Source organism: Choloepus didactylus, chromosome 5, assembly GCF_015220235.1.
Source record: "Choloepus didactylus isolate mChoDid1 chromosome 5, mChoDid1.pri, whole genome shotgun sequence".
Taxonomy (NCBI): domain Eukaryota; kingdom Metazoa; phylum Chordata; class Mammalia; order Pilosa; family Megalonychidae; genus Choloepus; species Choloepus didactylus.
The window spans coordinates 120,675,954-120,692,389 of record NC_051311.1 but is presented as its reverse complement, the minus strand read 5'-3'; the positions used below and the strand labels follow the sequence as shown (position 1 = coordinate 120,692,389).

At 32.4% G+C, this 16,436-nt stretch overlaps 1 non-coding gene across 1 annotated transcript; it reads left to right on the top strand.

The window, feature by feature from the left end:
* The first annotated feature begins 12,206 nt into the window (after nt 1–12,206).
* Nucleotides 12,207–12,309, top strand: LOC119535659. The gene has a single exon (XR_005217270.1). It is a non-coding gene; the product is annotated as a U6 spliceosomal RNA (small nuclear RNA).
* Nucleotides 12,310–16,436: the final 4,127 nt, after the last annotated feature.

The following is a 16,436-nucleotide window of genomic DNA, read 5'->3' as shown; positions in this document are numbered from 1 at the left end:
AGTAGTACTAGATCAATAAAAGTAACAGCATGCTTTTAGCTGAATTTCTTTATTTTTCTTTTATTGGAAATGGAGAGTTCCAGAAACTTGTATAATTAATTTTAGAAAACTTAAGTTTAAAACTGAATGAAATTTTTCCTTTGATATTTTATTATTTGCTTTTGCTTCATTTATGATTTTATTTGAAACTTCAAAGTCAATAAATGTCATTAATATACTAATTGCTTATTCATTAGATATGCATAATCATTAACATGATGTCCACAGGAGATTTAAGTAAAACTTATTTAGTAAAAACAATGGAGAAAATTTTGTGATATTGAATATCACAAATTTTGTGATATTGAATCAACAACTCGGTTGAAATAATACATATTTGTAATAACCAAATTTGTTTTATAAACCTAAAACCTTTTTTTCAATGCTATAACATCCATTTTATTATTACCATATTTGCTAATTTTATGATAGTGTTTCTATGTTGTTGTTGTTTTTAACAGATCTCTTTATCTGGCCTTTTAAAAATACTACCATATATATACAAATTATAAAATATTTAAAACTAGATGCAAAACTGTTGACAAGATTAATGTGCCCATTGATTCGTTGAAAGTAAAAGACAACAATGGTGACTGGTGGGAGAAGTGAATTATTGAACACTTGAACACTGTTAACCTTTTGGGATTTCACCTCTGGGGGCTTGGTCATATTTGTTTCCAGACAGCAGGGTTTGCAAGCTTCCTAGAGCAGATGGTACAACAGAAAATTTTGGAAAGAAAAAAGACAAATCAAAAATATGAGTTTTTGTTTTATTCTTATTTGTTAATGTAATTAGAAGAACACAAATTACGAACTATTAAGTACTGATTGAATTTACTGATCACCATTTACTGCCAACTTTCTCATCCAGACACAGTGGTTAGGTTGGGTTGAAAATGCAGGAAAGATGAAAGTATTCACAATTACCTCTTTTCTAAAATTAAGTCATTACTTAGAACCATACAAATTATCTAAATAACATGACTTTTTAGTAAGTTGTAGAAGTTTCATCTTAACACTGTGTTTTGGTGTTTATAAACTACTGAAATTTAGATATAAATGATGGCTAAGTAAATTGAAACTAGCTCTTTTAAGTTTTCACTTGACTTGTAGTCTAGAAAAGGAGCACTAAACTGAGATTCAGATAACAATTTTGCTCCCTAACTATGCTACCGAATGAATCAATCACTCCTCTATGAAGCATATTATCAAATTATTCATTACAGAGATAGTGAATCTTCCAAAAGTATTATAAAGAAGATACACTATGATGCAAAGATTAGAACGTCAAGGCTTTAATTAAATTGTAGTTTTGAATATTTCTTATTAGAATATACTACAGGTGCCTTGTTTATATAAAACCAGTGTGGTTTGTTTGAATATGAAATTTACTTTCAGTAATTAATAATACTTGTAACATATTAATGTTAAGGTGCATTTTGGAAAGCAAGGTTTGTAATGCTCTTTGGTATTATGTATTCTAGTGAGCTTTTTATTTTAAATAAATTTCTTAAATGTAACTCATTTTGATTTCATCTAACATTTATATTTTGAGGAAAGATAAATACAAAGGCAAAATAGTAAATTTTACTAAGACTCTGAGATTCTGAAGACGAAGTAATATCAAAATAGAAGTTGACACTCCTGGCGTACATAAAAATGCAGTGCTAATTATGTTGTGGTCTACTGGTTCCCATATGGTTTTCTTGGCTGCCATGACCACTGTTCTGTTATCTCCAGAGCTTTAAAAGGAGACATGAAAATAAGTGGAGGCCCATGTGCCTATGGCCTAATTAGAATTGGGCAGTTAGCCTAAGGAAAAATTAAACATTTTACTTCTATTTCCCTTATGTCAATTTATTTTTAATTGCTGTATGGAGTAGAACATCAAATGTTTCTTCTACAAGCAACATATTATGTACAATGTACTTTGCCAGAAAATGGTGAAATAATTAATGTGGTTCCTGTTTGCAAGGAGGTTCTAATAAAATAGGAAGTATAGGTATGAGAACAAATAATTATTATAGATATATGCTAGATCATAGTTGTTTTCAAAGCAGCCATAATCATATTTTCCTAGGAGAATCAAGTAATGAATGGAATGATTTCAATGCATATTTAATTCCACATCTGTTTATTGTCCCCCAAGTGCTAGGGAAATGGCTAGCCATTGGTAATACAAGATCAATATTTCACACTAGTGAAAATGTCTTAGAAAATGATTGGAAGAAGAAATAAAAATGAGGAAACTCCTAATTATTAGTTGAGGGTCATCCTAATGTTTTAAATGAATGTGTCATTCTAAATTTTTAAAACTATTGACCTATACACATCAAATAAAAGGTAATTTTGGTGGGATGCGATGTAAAAGACAATATCACTTGAGACTCTGCCAACGGCTAAAATTGATAATCACTAATGTTTAAATTATAAGAGACATAACCCATGGTTTATTTGCTCTAAATGATTTATTTTTCTCCTATGGAATATATAATCTTTTCTTACAGAATCATAGTAATCACTTTTGTGACTGTTGTTTTGAAACTACCAAATAAGATGTATTTGGTTTTCTTTATTATGTTATTTAGGACTTCTATATTCATAATTATTTTATTCAATTATGCTGAAAAATAATGAGATTTGTTTCACTATATTTTATTTTATAACACAGCTTTTGCTTTATGTGTTTGTACTATATTAGTATGCATGCACAGATATTCATGCCTATTATAATTACATTATTATTTTACCCAATGAAATTATAACTATACATTTACAATTCTATCTTCTATTTCTCTTGTAGTTCATACTAATTGCCTATGAAGACTAATGATAAGATATCCTCTTCCTCGCTATCCTCCTTCCTTTTGTATATGTACACTTTAGTCAATTATATTTTACTTGGTATTGACCTAAATACTATTCAATAGGCTTGTACTATTATTTGTAATTTATAACCTTTAAATTATATTTGTTGATATATTTTTGACTAATGAATCTAAGAGGATGTACTTACATTACCTCCATTTTTTACATTCTTCCCTTTTTAACTTTTTCTAGCTCTGTAAGTTCTGTTTTTTCTTTTCACCATAATACATGCATTTGTTTCAGAGTTATTATGGGAACATAATATTGCTAAATAGACTTAATCTTCACCAATAATTATATTGCTTTATTTTCCCCAGTCATTTCTTAGTTGACACTCAAATTAATTCTTCAGGTAAAGTTTACGGGAATATTATTCCCCAAGCTATTCCATGCTTAACTTTCTTGGATTTTGTCTGGGTGCAAATTCTTGGGTCATAATTTGTTTTACTTAGGAATTTTGGAAATTGCTCCCCTATCTTTGGGTGGTGAAGGTTGATATGAAGTTAACTGAAATTATTCAAAAATTTTCCTCATATACATTGTTTAATTTTTTGCCTGGATGCTTAAATATTTCTTTGATTTTAAACAGCAGTAACTTTATATTTTTCAGTGTTACCCAGTGTGGGCTTGTTTTTCCTCTAGAATCAACTTTTTTCCTCCAAACTGTACATTCAACTCTACTTGTATTTTAAGATCACATTAGTGTGTGCATGTGGCTTTACTAAGAAAAATATAAATATTTATTATGTTCTATTCTTTTTTCTTTATTTTCTTCATTAGAGACTTCTGTTTGTATGTCTTTTAATATGTTTCCATCATGCTCATTCCAGTTTTTCCTTAAGTTCTGTGATATTTTCATTTTAATTCCACATCTTCCCTGAGCTCTTTTGGTTGACATTTTTTTCTCCTCCTGTTTTCTCACCATCTTTTCCCTAAATTCCTGTCTTTGTGTGGTGCTCTTGATTCATTAAAATAATATCTTTATCAAATTTGATAAATTCTTGGAGAAATAGTTGGACAAAATTTTCATCTATTCCTTGGACATCCTTTTTTTGTAGTGAGTATTCTTCATCTGCCACTTTTTTTTTTTTTTTTTTTAGTATTTTTTATAGGTGTTATAGACTATACTGGCTCTATCCTTTAAGGAAATGTCTTTTTATTTTTAAATTCTGGAGGGGCCAGGAGAATTTTCCAGTCTAAGAGAAATTTTTGTTAATGCTCTAGGATTTTGTGTTTATGTATGTTTAGCTGTATATTAAGCCAATGGAGATATGCACCTGTAGTTTTGTACATAATAAAAGTTTCCTTCTTCCTAATATCACAGGGCCAGAATAATGTTTTTATATATTGCTTGAGTATGTGCTCCCATCTCCAGCCTATGCATTCCATTACTGCTACTGCAAACATGGGATTTAGGTTTTGCACCACAATTTTATTTGTGCTCTTTCACCTGTTTTGTGATTTAGATTTATCAAAGCTAACCTTTACATTTCTGAATATTATTCTTTCATTGGGTATCAGTAATTTTTAGAAAGACAAAGAGTAATGCTGATATCATAACCACTATTTTCACAATATTATTTGATTCAACTTTGATGGTAGTGCAAGGTAAGTTTGGCTCTAGTTATCCTACTGGGAGGCAGTTTTGCATAGTGGGTTGAGACCATAGGATTTGGAGCTCAGCTGCTCAGAGGTGAATCCCAGTTCTGCCTCTTACTCTTTGTATCTTTGAGAGAATTAATTTATGTGGCCTCAGTTTTTATATTTATTAAACTGTAGTAATAAATAGCTCTTTGTTAAGGTTGCTCAAGATCACAGATTAACACATGGCCGGTGATGTTCACCATTACTATTCTGGAGTAAGCATAAACAATATATTGTAACATTTTTTAAAAATAAAGTCATTTAAACATATAGACTTGTATACACTTGAAATTTCATTTTTGTAGATGATAAAATAATTGTGTATTCTAGGTAACTAAAAGAGAAGTCAGTTTACTAATTCACTGTTTTTTTCATTTACCAGCAATGGGCTTTAGTCTAAAAAATGAGATCCACTTTCAAAAATAAAATATTTAACATTTGTCTACAGGACATCCCAATTTAAAATTGCTTTTGTTTATCTCTAACTTTCATGCAAGAAAAATCTTTCTAACTCCCAAAGGTTTCTTCATTATTAGAAGATCTTGATGTTAAGTTCAAACTCAAATGGTAATGAGAATTTTTCACTAAAATTGTAGTCATAGGTAAATGAACATGTATATCAGTTAGTTCTCTATCTAGCATAATTTTAATTCTTAACCAGATTACTTAATTTCATTTTTTTCAAAGTATTCCAATTTTACATTTATTTAATTTTTGGAACTATTAGCATATATTTCCTGTTATGTTTCCCTGTTTTTATTCACAGATAAGTCTGCCTGAAATAGGCAAAAGTACTTATCTTTCCCTGGAAATAATCCAGATATTTGCAAATGATTGTCACACTTTACTTATGTTTTAGTCATTATTCAGTAAAGCATTCCTCTTTTAATTCCATTAAGATTACTCATATGTCAATCCTTTATTCATTCTTAATGTTCTCTCTGAAGCTCCATAATTATTTTAATCTTTCCAGTAAAAAGACACCCTGAAAAGAAAGTAAAGGGAGAAATAAAATTTTGTGAGTCAAATATCCCCAACCTTTTATAACTTCCTAGAGTGCAATAAACCATTCCTGTAAAGGCTAAGATAGTAAATGCCCAGTTACCCCTGAGCTTTTGGAGTAGAATATATATATATATATATATATATATACCGAGGTAGGGAGCTGTTTTATCTTCATGCACCTATGCATGGAAGTATAATTGCCAAGTTTGTTTCAGAATCATTGAGCTATCCTAGCAATAAATAGTTAATTGAAAAAATATTGGGAAAAAATTCCTGTTTTGCAAACTTTCTGGAAAAGCCATCATCAGTGAGACATTATTTCTTACAGCTACTGAAGGGCGCTTTTATATTTGGGTACTTTATATACAGTATTTAAATTCAGTATCCTTCTTATGAAATTGGCTCATCTCATTATCTGAGGTCATATATTCTGATTCTTTGGCTTTCTTTAGCATAAAATTTTAACTTCTAAGCCTGAAGTTCTCCTGGTACTAGATGAGGAAAAAAAAACAAGACTAAATATCTTTGAAGGGAAAGTAAACTTCTATGTTAAAATTATGGTTCCCAACATGGAAAAAAAAATTTAGTAGTCCTGGCAATTTTCGCCTTTTAGTCTCTATGGCTGGTTTCACAGTGAACACAAAATCAGTGCAAGTCAGCCTCTCAAAACCAGAATCCTAAGAGCATGGAACATATCCAGACCAGGAGTTTTCTGTTCTTGGACAGAGACTATTATAATCAATGTTGATGGCTTTCACCTAATGCATGCATATTAAAATACGTCAGTATATATTAAATATAAATAGTTTAATATATATAAAATAGTTTAATTTTGATGGTTTTCAACCACTCCGTATGAATGAAACTATCCTATGAATGAAGAATATATGTTACAATGATTGAGCAATACCATGTATATGATGCTAATACTATAGAAATGTGAAAATTCTGACATTCTGGCAGATCTCTCCTAAATCAGTATGATTTAAGGAGAAAATTAGTGAATTTCATGATTCTCTGCAAATTATATAGAATTCCTAAAGCATGTGTTGCCATATTTAAATAGTTAGCCAGTTGTAAGTTTTCTTTAAAAAGTCCATGTAATTTATTAGATTCTGTATATTCAAGAGATCACTTTGGGACTTTGCATTTAATTGATGAAAGACTCTATTTGAAATGTTTCCTTGCAAAGTCATATTTGAAGATGTCCAAAATGTGGAAACTTAAGTGAAGGGCATTACTATTTTCTGTTTCCAAAACAATTGTACATTCTAAAGCATTTTGAAAAAAGAAAGGAGAGTTTATAATATTATCTTTTTTTCTTAGCTGTGAAAAAATCTGGGGACAAATTCAGTATCTAATTTTAATGTTTGCTTTATCTTATGTATCTTATGGCCCTTTTACTCTTTTAGATGGCCTATAATCTGATTTATCCATATATATCTTTATTTGAACTTCTGAATTACTAAAATTGTTCTTGAAAGAAGAATGAAAGAATATAAAGAATAAAGGATACCCATGATAATCATATGTGTGTATAATTTACGAAACATTCCATTAAATTTTTTCTCTATAGGTATTCTCAAAACTTCCCACATACTTATTCTCAAACTAATGATAATGACTTTTTATTTATACATATATTGTAACTTATAACAAAGCTTTTGTATTGACACATTTAAATTGAATTTTAGTCTCACAAATGAAGTTCATTTGTGAAGCTACTTACAGAAATGTGGTTAGTCCTTGTTAGACTCAAGGTATGGGCTAAGAAGTTGCTATCGAAAGCTTCCCAGTACAGTAGCTTACATAAGGGAGAGGCTTATTTATTTTTCACATAACAGTCCTGGTGAGGGAAATTCTACTCCACTGAGTTATTCAGGGACCCACATGAGTAGTGTCCTTGTCATTTTCAGCACATGGCTTCCCATGCAGGCTGTAAGGTAGCTGCTCCAGTTCAGCTAGATGGAAAGGTGAACACCAGCAATTGTGCCCAGTTTCTGAAAGCATGTTCTGGTTTGATAGACACCTTGATGAGCCATGCTGATAATGCACTTTCAGTCTTCATAGTATCCACTTGGTTTTGCTGGTTTGCCCATAGCCCATTTATCTAGCCTACTCATTTACCACTCCCTCACTCAGATCACATTCTAGCTAAAAGGAGCAAATCATGGTTCCGCAATGCACCATGATCTCTTCCGTAATATTTATACACCATTTTCCCATGCTGTTCCTTATGCCTGTAATTCGTTTTCTTTCTTAGACTTGTTAACTCTCTTGGTTTTAAATACACAAATCTCTATGCCTTTGTTAACAATATATTCTCCCAATTATATTATAAGCTCCCGATAGGCAGTTACCTAATGTGTTACATGCAATTTCTGAGCTATGTGACCATGGGTAAGTTACTTAGACTTTCTGTAACCCAGTTTCCTTATATAAAATTGGTGATAAATTTGTGAAGATTGATTGAGATAGGCTATACAAATCTCTGAGAATACTGTCAGAAACAGAGTGAACACTCAACAAATGTTAGCTATGAGTAATTATCACTATTATCTTTTTTGCCTCCAAAATATCTGGGTCCACCATAGGATTGAAGAACATTGGTTATTTGATTCTATTTAGAAATCAACAGTCTTCATAGGTGTGCTTAACAAATTCACAAAAATCACACGTGTTGGTTATATGACTGAGGCCACAGATGAGAGAGTTAGGATGCAAAGTGATTGTGATGGTCTGAAAGGAGGTGTTAAACCAGGACCAGGATACTAAAGCTTAATGGTTTTTATATTCATTAGGAATATTTTCCTCTCAAGTCTCAGGAATGCAACTCATACTTGGTAAAACAAAAATGAAATGTATAGGTTTATGGGACCATCCGGAGATTCCCAGCGTGGCTGGCTATGTGTATTGAAGCAGTGTTGTCTCTTTATCTATTACCTGACTCACTTGTCTTCTGGGTTGGTTTTATTCTCTAGCATTCTCCCGAAATTGTGGCACTTTGGTCTCTTTGTCAGCTTCAAACTTACATAATTCTTGCCATTAGCAATGCCATTGTAAAGAAAATGCCTCTTTTCTAACTGTTGCAATTCAAGTCTTGGCACTGGGTCTCTCTCTCCTGGCCTTCCTCATGAACCCATCCCTGAATAAATAACTATGGTCTATAGGAAGGATACTTTGGTCAGATATGAGTCTTGAATATATCTTTGGAGCCATCATCTTGGAAATCAAATGAACTAAGATAGAGAGAAGGGTTAGTTCTCAAAAAGAAAATTTGGCTGCTATATTCGTAAGGATGAAGGATGTATGTTGAGCAGATGAAAACAAGCGGAGGTTTCTTTCTTTTTTACATGACATTAAATGTTAACATATTTGTGTAAGTTTGGTCATTTTGTACATCATTTGTTTGTGTAATAAACAATAATGAGCTCCTCCTGTGTGCCACACACAGCACTAGAGTATGCAGAGATGAAAAATACATAGTACCTGCCTTCCTGAATTTAATCTGGAGGAGAAAAAGACTTAAATAAGTGTTCCAGGGGGCAGTAAATGTTGCAGCTACTCAGGATGAAGGCAGTTGAAGTTGTGCAGGCATAATGAAGATGGAGCAAAGTGAGGAGTTTTGAAACATTTTGTAAACCAATTCAATAGGACTTGTTTTTAATATTGGAGATAGAGAGAGGTGGAAAGAAGATTTTCAGTTGTGTGGCTTGGATAACTAGGTGGATTAAAAGTCGATTCACCTGTCTGAACACCTAAAAATGTTAAAGGATTGGCAGTACCATATGTAGCAACTAGAACTCTCATGTGTTGCTGATGGGAGTTTAAGGTGGTACAACCACTACAGAAGACTGTTTGGCAATTTATTATAAGTTTAAGCATAGACTTATGGGGTATCAGTTATAGTCTTAGGTAATTATTCTAGAGAAAGAAAACATGCTTAAAAAGCATTCTTCAAGAATGTTTAGTGTGGCCACTGTGGAAGACAGTTTGGCAGTTCCTCAGAAAGTTAACTGTAGAATTACCATACGATCCAGCAATTCCACTTCTATGTATATACCCCAAAGATTTAAAGCAGGGACTTGAACAGATATTTGCACAGCAATGTCCATAGTGGCACCTATTCACAAAATTGTGAAAAAAAATGGAAGCAACCCTATTAATTAATAATACAATTATTTCATTTTATGAAATAATTGGAATAAGCAAACTAATATAGTCAGAATCTTGAGTATAGGTTATCAGAGGCCAGAGTGAGGATAGGGAATAGGGAATTAAGGCTTAAAATGTACAGAGTTTATATAAGGAATGATGGAAATGTTTTGATAATGGATGGTGATAATGGTAGCACAAAACTGTGCATGTGATTAACAGCACTGAAATATATAGGTGAATGTGGATAAAAGGGAAATACTATGTTGTATATATGTTACTAGAAAATTTATTTTTAAAATCCATGCAATTGCACAACACAAACAGTTAAACAGTGGAATATAGTTAATAATACAATTACAAAAGTGTTCTGTCATCAATTCTAACAGATGTGTCACACCAATACAAAGTGTTAATAAAAGGGTGGTATATGGGAATCCTGTATTTTATGCATGATTGTTCTGAAAACCCACAACTTCACTAATAAAAATTTTATAGCATCTTTATCCATAATAGATTCAATCAAGAAATAACCTAAACACTCAAAAATAGAATGGTAAACAAATTATGATTACTGCTCAGCAGTTTTTTTAAAAAAGAACAAATTATTAAAACATGAAATGTCAATTAACCTCAGAAAAATTATGCTGAGTAAAATAATACAGATGCAAGTTCATACTATGTAATTCCACTTACATAATGATGAACAAACAAATATGTGACATTTCTCAGAACTGTGATTACATATAAGGGTTTGGATTGATTAGAGGGTATACAAGGGAACTTTCTGGGTTTTTAAGAATGTTTTATATCTTGATTAGATTGTTAGCTGCATGGGTATATAGATTTATGAAAATTAATGAAATTGTACACTCAACATATGTGCTTTTTATTGTATGTAAAATTTACCTCAATTTAAGAATTTTAAAGGCAACCTATTTGGTAAGAAACAATGACAGAGAACTAGGTTTACTGGGGTAAGGCAGTAGGAGATTAAGAATTCAGATACAAAATGATAGTTTGAGATATGTACTAACTATATGGATAATCCTTAGCTGAAATGAGTTGCAGTACTGGAGATATATTTGGGAGTAATCTGTATATTTGTCTGTCAATAGAAGAGAATATGTTTTATATTTTTTTAAATAGCTGCAAAGACCAATCCTACTGTAACTTTGGTTTCAGGATTTACCACAGGGTAAGGATTCAGAAAATAGTTAATTCTATCTTTTGCATCTGTGCCGGTTTGAATGTATTGTGTCCCACAGAAAAAGCCATATTCTTTGATGCAATCTTGTGGGGCAGACATTTTGGTTTTGATTAGATTGGAATTCTTTGAGTGTTTCCATGCAGATGTGCCCCACCCAACTGTGGGTGATGACTCTGATTGGATAATTTCCATGGAGGTGTTACCCCACTTATTCAGGGTGGGTCTAAATTAAATCACTGGAGCCATATAAATGAGCTCACAAACAGAAGGAACTCAGTGCAGCTGAGAGTGACATTTTGAAGAGGAGCTACAGCCAAGAGGGACACTTTGAAGAATGCAGTGGAACTGAGAGAGGAGCTTCAGCTTACAGAGACATTTTGGAGATGGCCTTTGAAAGCAGACTTTTGCTCCAGAGAAGCTGAGAGGACAAACATGCAAGAGCAACTGAGTGACATTTTGGAGAAAGGCTGAAGCCTAGAGAGGAACGTCCTGGGAGAAAGCCATTTTGAAACCAGAACTTGGAGCAGACGCCAGCCACATGCCTTCCCAGCTAACAGAGGTCTTCTGGACACCATTGGCCATCCTCCAGTGAAAGTACCCAGTTGTTGATTGCTTACCTTGGACACTTTATGGTCTTAAGACTGTAACTGTGTAACCAAAGAAACTCCCTTTTATAAAAGCCAATCCGTTTCTGGTGTTTTGCATTCAGCATCATTAGCAAACTAGAACAGCATCCTAATCTACAACTTCCTTTTTCTGTCTGTTTTATGATAAGGTAGTTTCTTGGTATTTCAGGGAGTTTCCTAGTTACCCTTTGGTGAAAAACTATGTCTATCTTAGTATTCTGAAATTAAAACACTAAAAAAGCAAAAAAGTCTGCACTTCTATCAAAAAGTATTTGCTGTTTAACTGTGACATGTACATAATATATTAAAGAAAAGATTAGGTCAAATAATTTTAAAAATTCAATTTTCTATTTCTGTTATATATGATTATATTATTTTCCATATAATATATTATATTATAATTCCATAATATTATTATGTTATTATATTATTTTCCATATATTATATTATATGGAAAAACATCTTCTTTGGTTGAAAGGGCTACATAGCCAATATAATTTTATGAATCTACTTGTCCTAGGTGAAATTAGTGTTAATATAAATTATTTGTTAATTTTGCACATTGTGCTAACACTCTTCTTTATACAAATGACTTCTATGAAGAAGGTTATTATATTGATTTTTTAGTAATCCTGCTAATTAAAGTTTCAGACTTTTGGTTGCTTCCATAGCACATATAATAAGATTGGAACAATACAGAAAAGATTAGCACGGCCCCTGCTCAAGGATGACATACAATTTCATGAAGCATTCCATATTAAAAAAACAAAACAAAAAAAAAGAAAGTAAGAGCCTTAAAAGCTGTTCCTTCCTTGGTACATAATGTCATAGATTGTATGTCTCCTTGATAGTGGATTTCAAAGTAGTGGTCCAGCAGCATCAGCATCATGTGGGAACTTGTTAGAAATGCAAATTTTTAGGTCCCATCCCAGATCTGCAGAATCAGAAACTCTAGGTGAAGGACTAGTGACCCATTTTACTAAGCCCTCCTGGTGATTCTGATACATGCTAAAGTTTGAGAACCACTGACTTAGAAGATTGTTAACATATTCATCATCTGTACTTCTTGTCATATTATGTATACAATTCTATATACTTTTTTAATGTTTTTTTCACATCCTGACTTAGAAATTTTACACTATAACTAAAATTCTCTGTAACGTAATTTTCAGAGCATGAATAGCATCCAGTTGTATGACAAACCATACTTAAACTGCCATTAGCCATAATTTCACAATTATGTGGTGTCTGTTTTGGGTATTTTAGCTTATCCCATAAGGTTACATTCCTAGAAGTGAGAATGAGAAATCAAAATAGGCAAACACTTTTAAGGCTCTGAATATTTGCCTTGTGGACTCTTCCTTTGTCCATTTATTCCCAGTAAAGTGTTTTACATTTGTCGGAGTTGTTCAAATTTAAAAATTGTTAAATATTGTTCTGTAATATGTGTTGCACATGATTTCCTCCCATTTTTCCATCTGCATTTCAATTCTATTCATGGTAGTTTTCTTATAAGAAATTTTAAAGCTTTTATGTAGTCAAATCATAATATTATTTTTCCTTTTGTATTTTGCTTAGAAAGCTTTAAAGATTTTCATAAAAAGTCTTATTGTCATGTGCATTGTAGGATATTTAGCAGCATCCTTGGCTTCTACCAGTTATTTTAAAAGGCTTATTTCATATAATGCTTATTTTCATATGGATATAGTTACTTTTGCTTGCTTTCGTTTGTGTTTACCTGATATATAGCCCCATTCTTTTAGACAAATATAGCCCCATTCTTTCTGTTGAAAGGAATGGGGCTATGTATCAGGTAAATTTTGTGAAATTAATTTTACCTTTTTTGTTTTTGCAGCTTTATTGTGGTACAGTTAAAATACATTAACCTGCACGTATTTAAAGTGGACAATTTTATAAGTAGAGCTGTATGTATACACTTGTGAAACCAACGCAATGAAGATAATGAACATATCCATCACTCCCCAAATTTTATGCTTTTGGAAAAGGGCATTTATTATATGTATTTTTTTCCCTGTCTGGAAATATTTTTATTACTGTCTGAAAATTTAGTTTGCTGTTTGTTAGGGAAGCTTAACCCTTTCAATTTTTGGTCATAACTTGATATAATTTATCTTACTTTGTATTTCTGTCTCTGTGTATGCATGTGTTTTGCTCCTTTGCTATTTCCATTTTCTGATATTTTTAAATGCACCTTATTTTTCATTTGTGTGCTTTCTAATCTTTGTCCCTATTGCTTTGTGAGGTTTGCAAGAAAATTCCTGCTCTAATTGTGTTTTTTTTGTCATTGTTTCTTCCTTTTCTTCTTCTTTGTTCCTAGAATTTTCATTGTAGACAGAAGAGATATCCTGGAAATTATTAATCTGTCTCTTATGATTTCACCTCTTCATTATTTACCTCTGAAACCATGGAGAATTTCTTGAACTTCATTCAACTTCATGTATTTGGTTTTATGCCATTTGGATTTATACAGTTTGATGTTAATTTTCTCTACTGAAATTTTTCATTCAGCAACCATTTCTTAAATCTCAATTTCTTTTTTTAAAATTAATTTCATTTTCAAACACTTCATATCCACCAAGCATACACTCCCCCTACCCTCCTCCCTCCATCTTTAGGTAACCTCTAGTCTACTTTCTGTCTCTGCTAATTTGTTGTTTCTACACATATCTTATAAGTAATGTCATACAATATTTGTCCTTTTGTGTCTTGTTTATTTCACTGAGCATAATGTCTTCAAGGTTCTTCCATGTTGCAGCATGTCTCTGAACTTCATTTCTTTTATATGGCTGAATAATATTCCATTGTGTGTAAGTACCACACTTTGTTTATCCATCCATTCATTAATGGGCACTTGGGTTGCTTCCCCCTTTTGGCTATTGTGAATAATGCTGCTGTAAACACTGGTTTACAGGTATCTGTTTGAGATCCTGTTTTCACTTTCTTGAGCATAATACCTAGAAGTATAATTGCCAGGTCATATGGTAATTCTACATTTAACTCTGATGTGAACCGCCAAACTGTGTTCCACAGTGGCTGCACTATTTTACATTCCCACCAACAATGCACTAGAGTTCCAATTTCTCCACATAGTCTCCAACACTTATTTTCTATTTTAAAAAATAATAGCCAACCTTGTGGGTGTGAAGTGGCATCTCATTGTAGTTCTGATTTGTATTTTCCTAATGGCTAATGGTGTTGAGCATCTTTTCATATGCTAATTGGCCATTTGTGTATCTTCTTTGGGAAAATGTCTATTCATATCCTTTGCTGACTTCTTAAATTGTTGTTTTTTTTTAATTTTTTTTTTGTCTTTTTGTTGTGAAAGTTCTTTATATGTTCTGGATTTTAAGCCTGAATCCAATACGTGTTTTGCAACTATTTCACCCATTCTGTAAGTTGTCTTTTCACTTTCTTAATAATGTCATCACAATGCACAAAAGTTTTTAATTTTGATGAAGTTGAATTTATCTGTTGTTTCTTTTGTTGCTTGTGCTTTTGGTGTCTTTTATAAGAATCCATTACTGAAACACAGGTCATGAAGATTTGTCCCATTTTATTTTCTAAGAGTTTTATAGTTTTAGTTCTTGTATTTAGATCCTTGATCTACTTTGAGTTAATGTTTTTTATATAGTGTGAGCTACGGGTCTAATTTCATTCTTTTGCCTATGGATATTTAGTTTTCCCAACACCATTTATTGAAGAGACTGTTCTTTCCCCATTACATATACTTAATACCCTTGTTGAAAATCAATTGGCCATAGATGTGGGGTCTGTTTCTGGACATTCTATTCTGCTCTATTGGTCTATATCTCTATCTTTAACCTGCACCTCATTGTTTTGCTTACTATAGCTTTGTGGTGCAATGTGAAATCAGGAAGTGCGAATCCTCCAACTTTGTTCTTCTTTTTCAATATTGATTTTGCTATTTGCGGTCTATTTCAGTTCCATATGAATTTAGGGATTGTCTTTTCCATTTCTGTTGGAAAAATCTCAGTTTCTTGACCTCATATGTGTTCTTCTATATGAATTCCTGCTCTGGTTTTATTGAGGAAATGTCTTCTTGGATCTTATTGAGAGCGTAACTCATACCCGTTTTTAAAACTCCTGGTTTCTTGTAATAACTCTGTTTCCCTGAGAATACATATGCTATAATTCTTCACATGTGCCCTGCTTTCTTTTAGAACCTTAGTATTTTTCCATGTCTGTTATTTTTTCTCCATTTGTTGATATTGATGGATAAAGTCACAAGCCTTAATCACAATTGATAACTGAGATAAGTTTTGTTAGTAGTCATATGCAGTCTTGTTCAAAGTTCAGACCCAGATGACAGAATACAGATAAATTTTTTTCTAGTGAGGTTTTATTTTGCCAGATCAGTGATCCAGCTGCCTGGTAAAAGTAAGAGAGAAGAAGGATCTAAGTCAATCCTAACAGCGCAGCTTATCTCCTAGTGTTTTCGTGACAACCAGAATAGAGTCCCTGCTCTGAGCCTTCTGTTCAAGGTAAAAGTTGAAAGCAAGCTCACTTCAGTGCTGTGCCCCTCAGGGTTGCCTCCTACAATTCATCTGTGTCCAGAGGCTTTGATGAGTTCCAGATGTGTTTCTCCAGGGGACTTACTCCTCCAGGTTAGGAGACATGAGTGTGGTTTGGCAGTGATGTCTTCCCCTCTTTTTCCAGACGGGCTCTTTCTTCACTGAAGAAGCCATAAGTCATATGCAGTCTCTATCCTGACTTCTTTATATGGAGAGGAAATTCCTTAAAGTTTCAGGTGTGTTAGTATCATCAATTTCCAGGCCTCATACCATATGTTACCTGACTGATAATTCCATTTGACCCTCTAGGTAGAATTTAGGAAAAGGGGGAGTTAG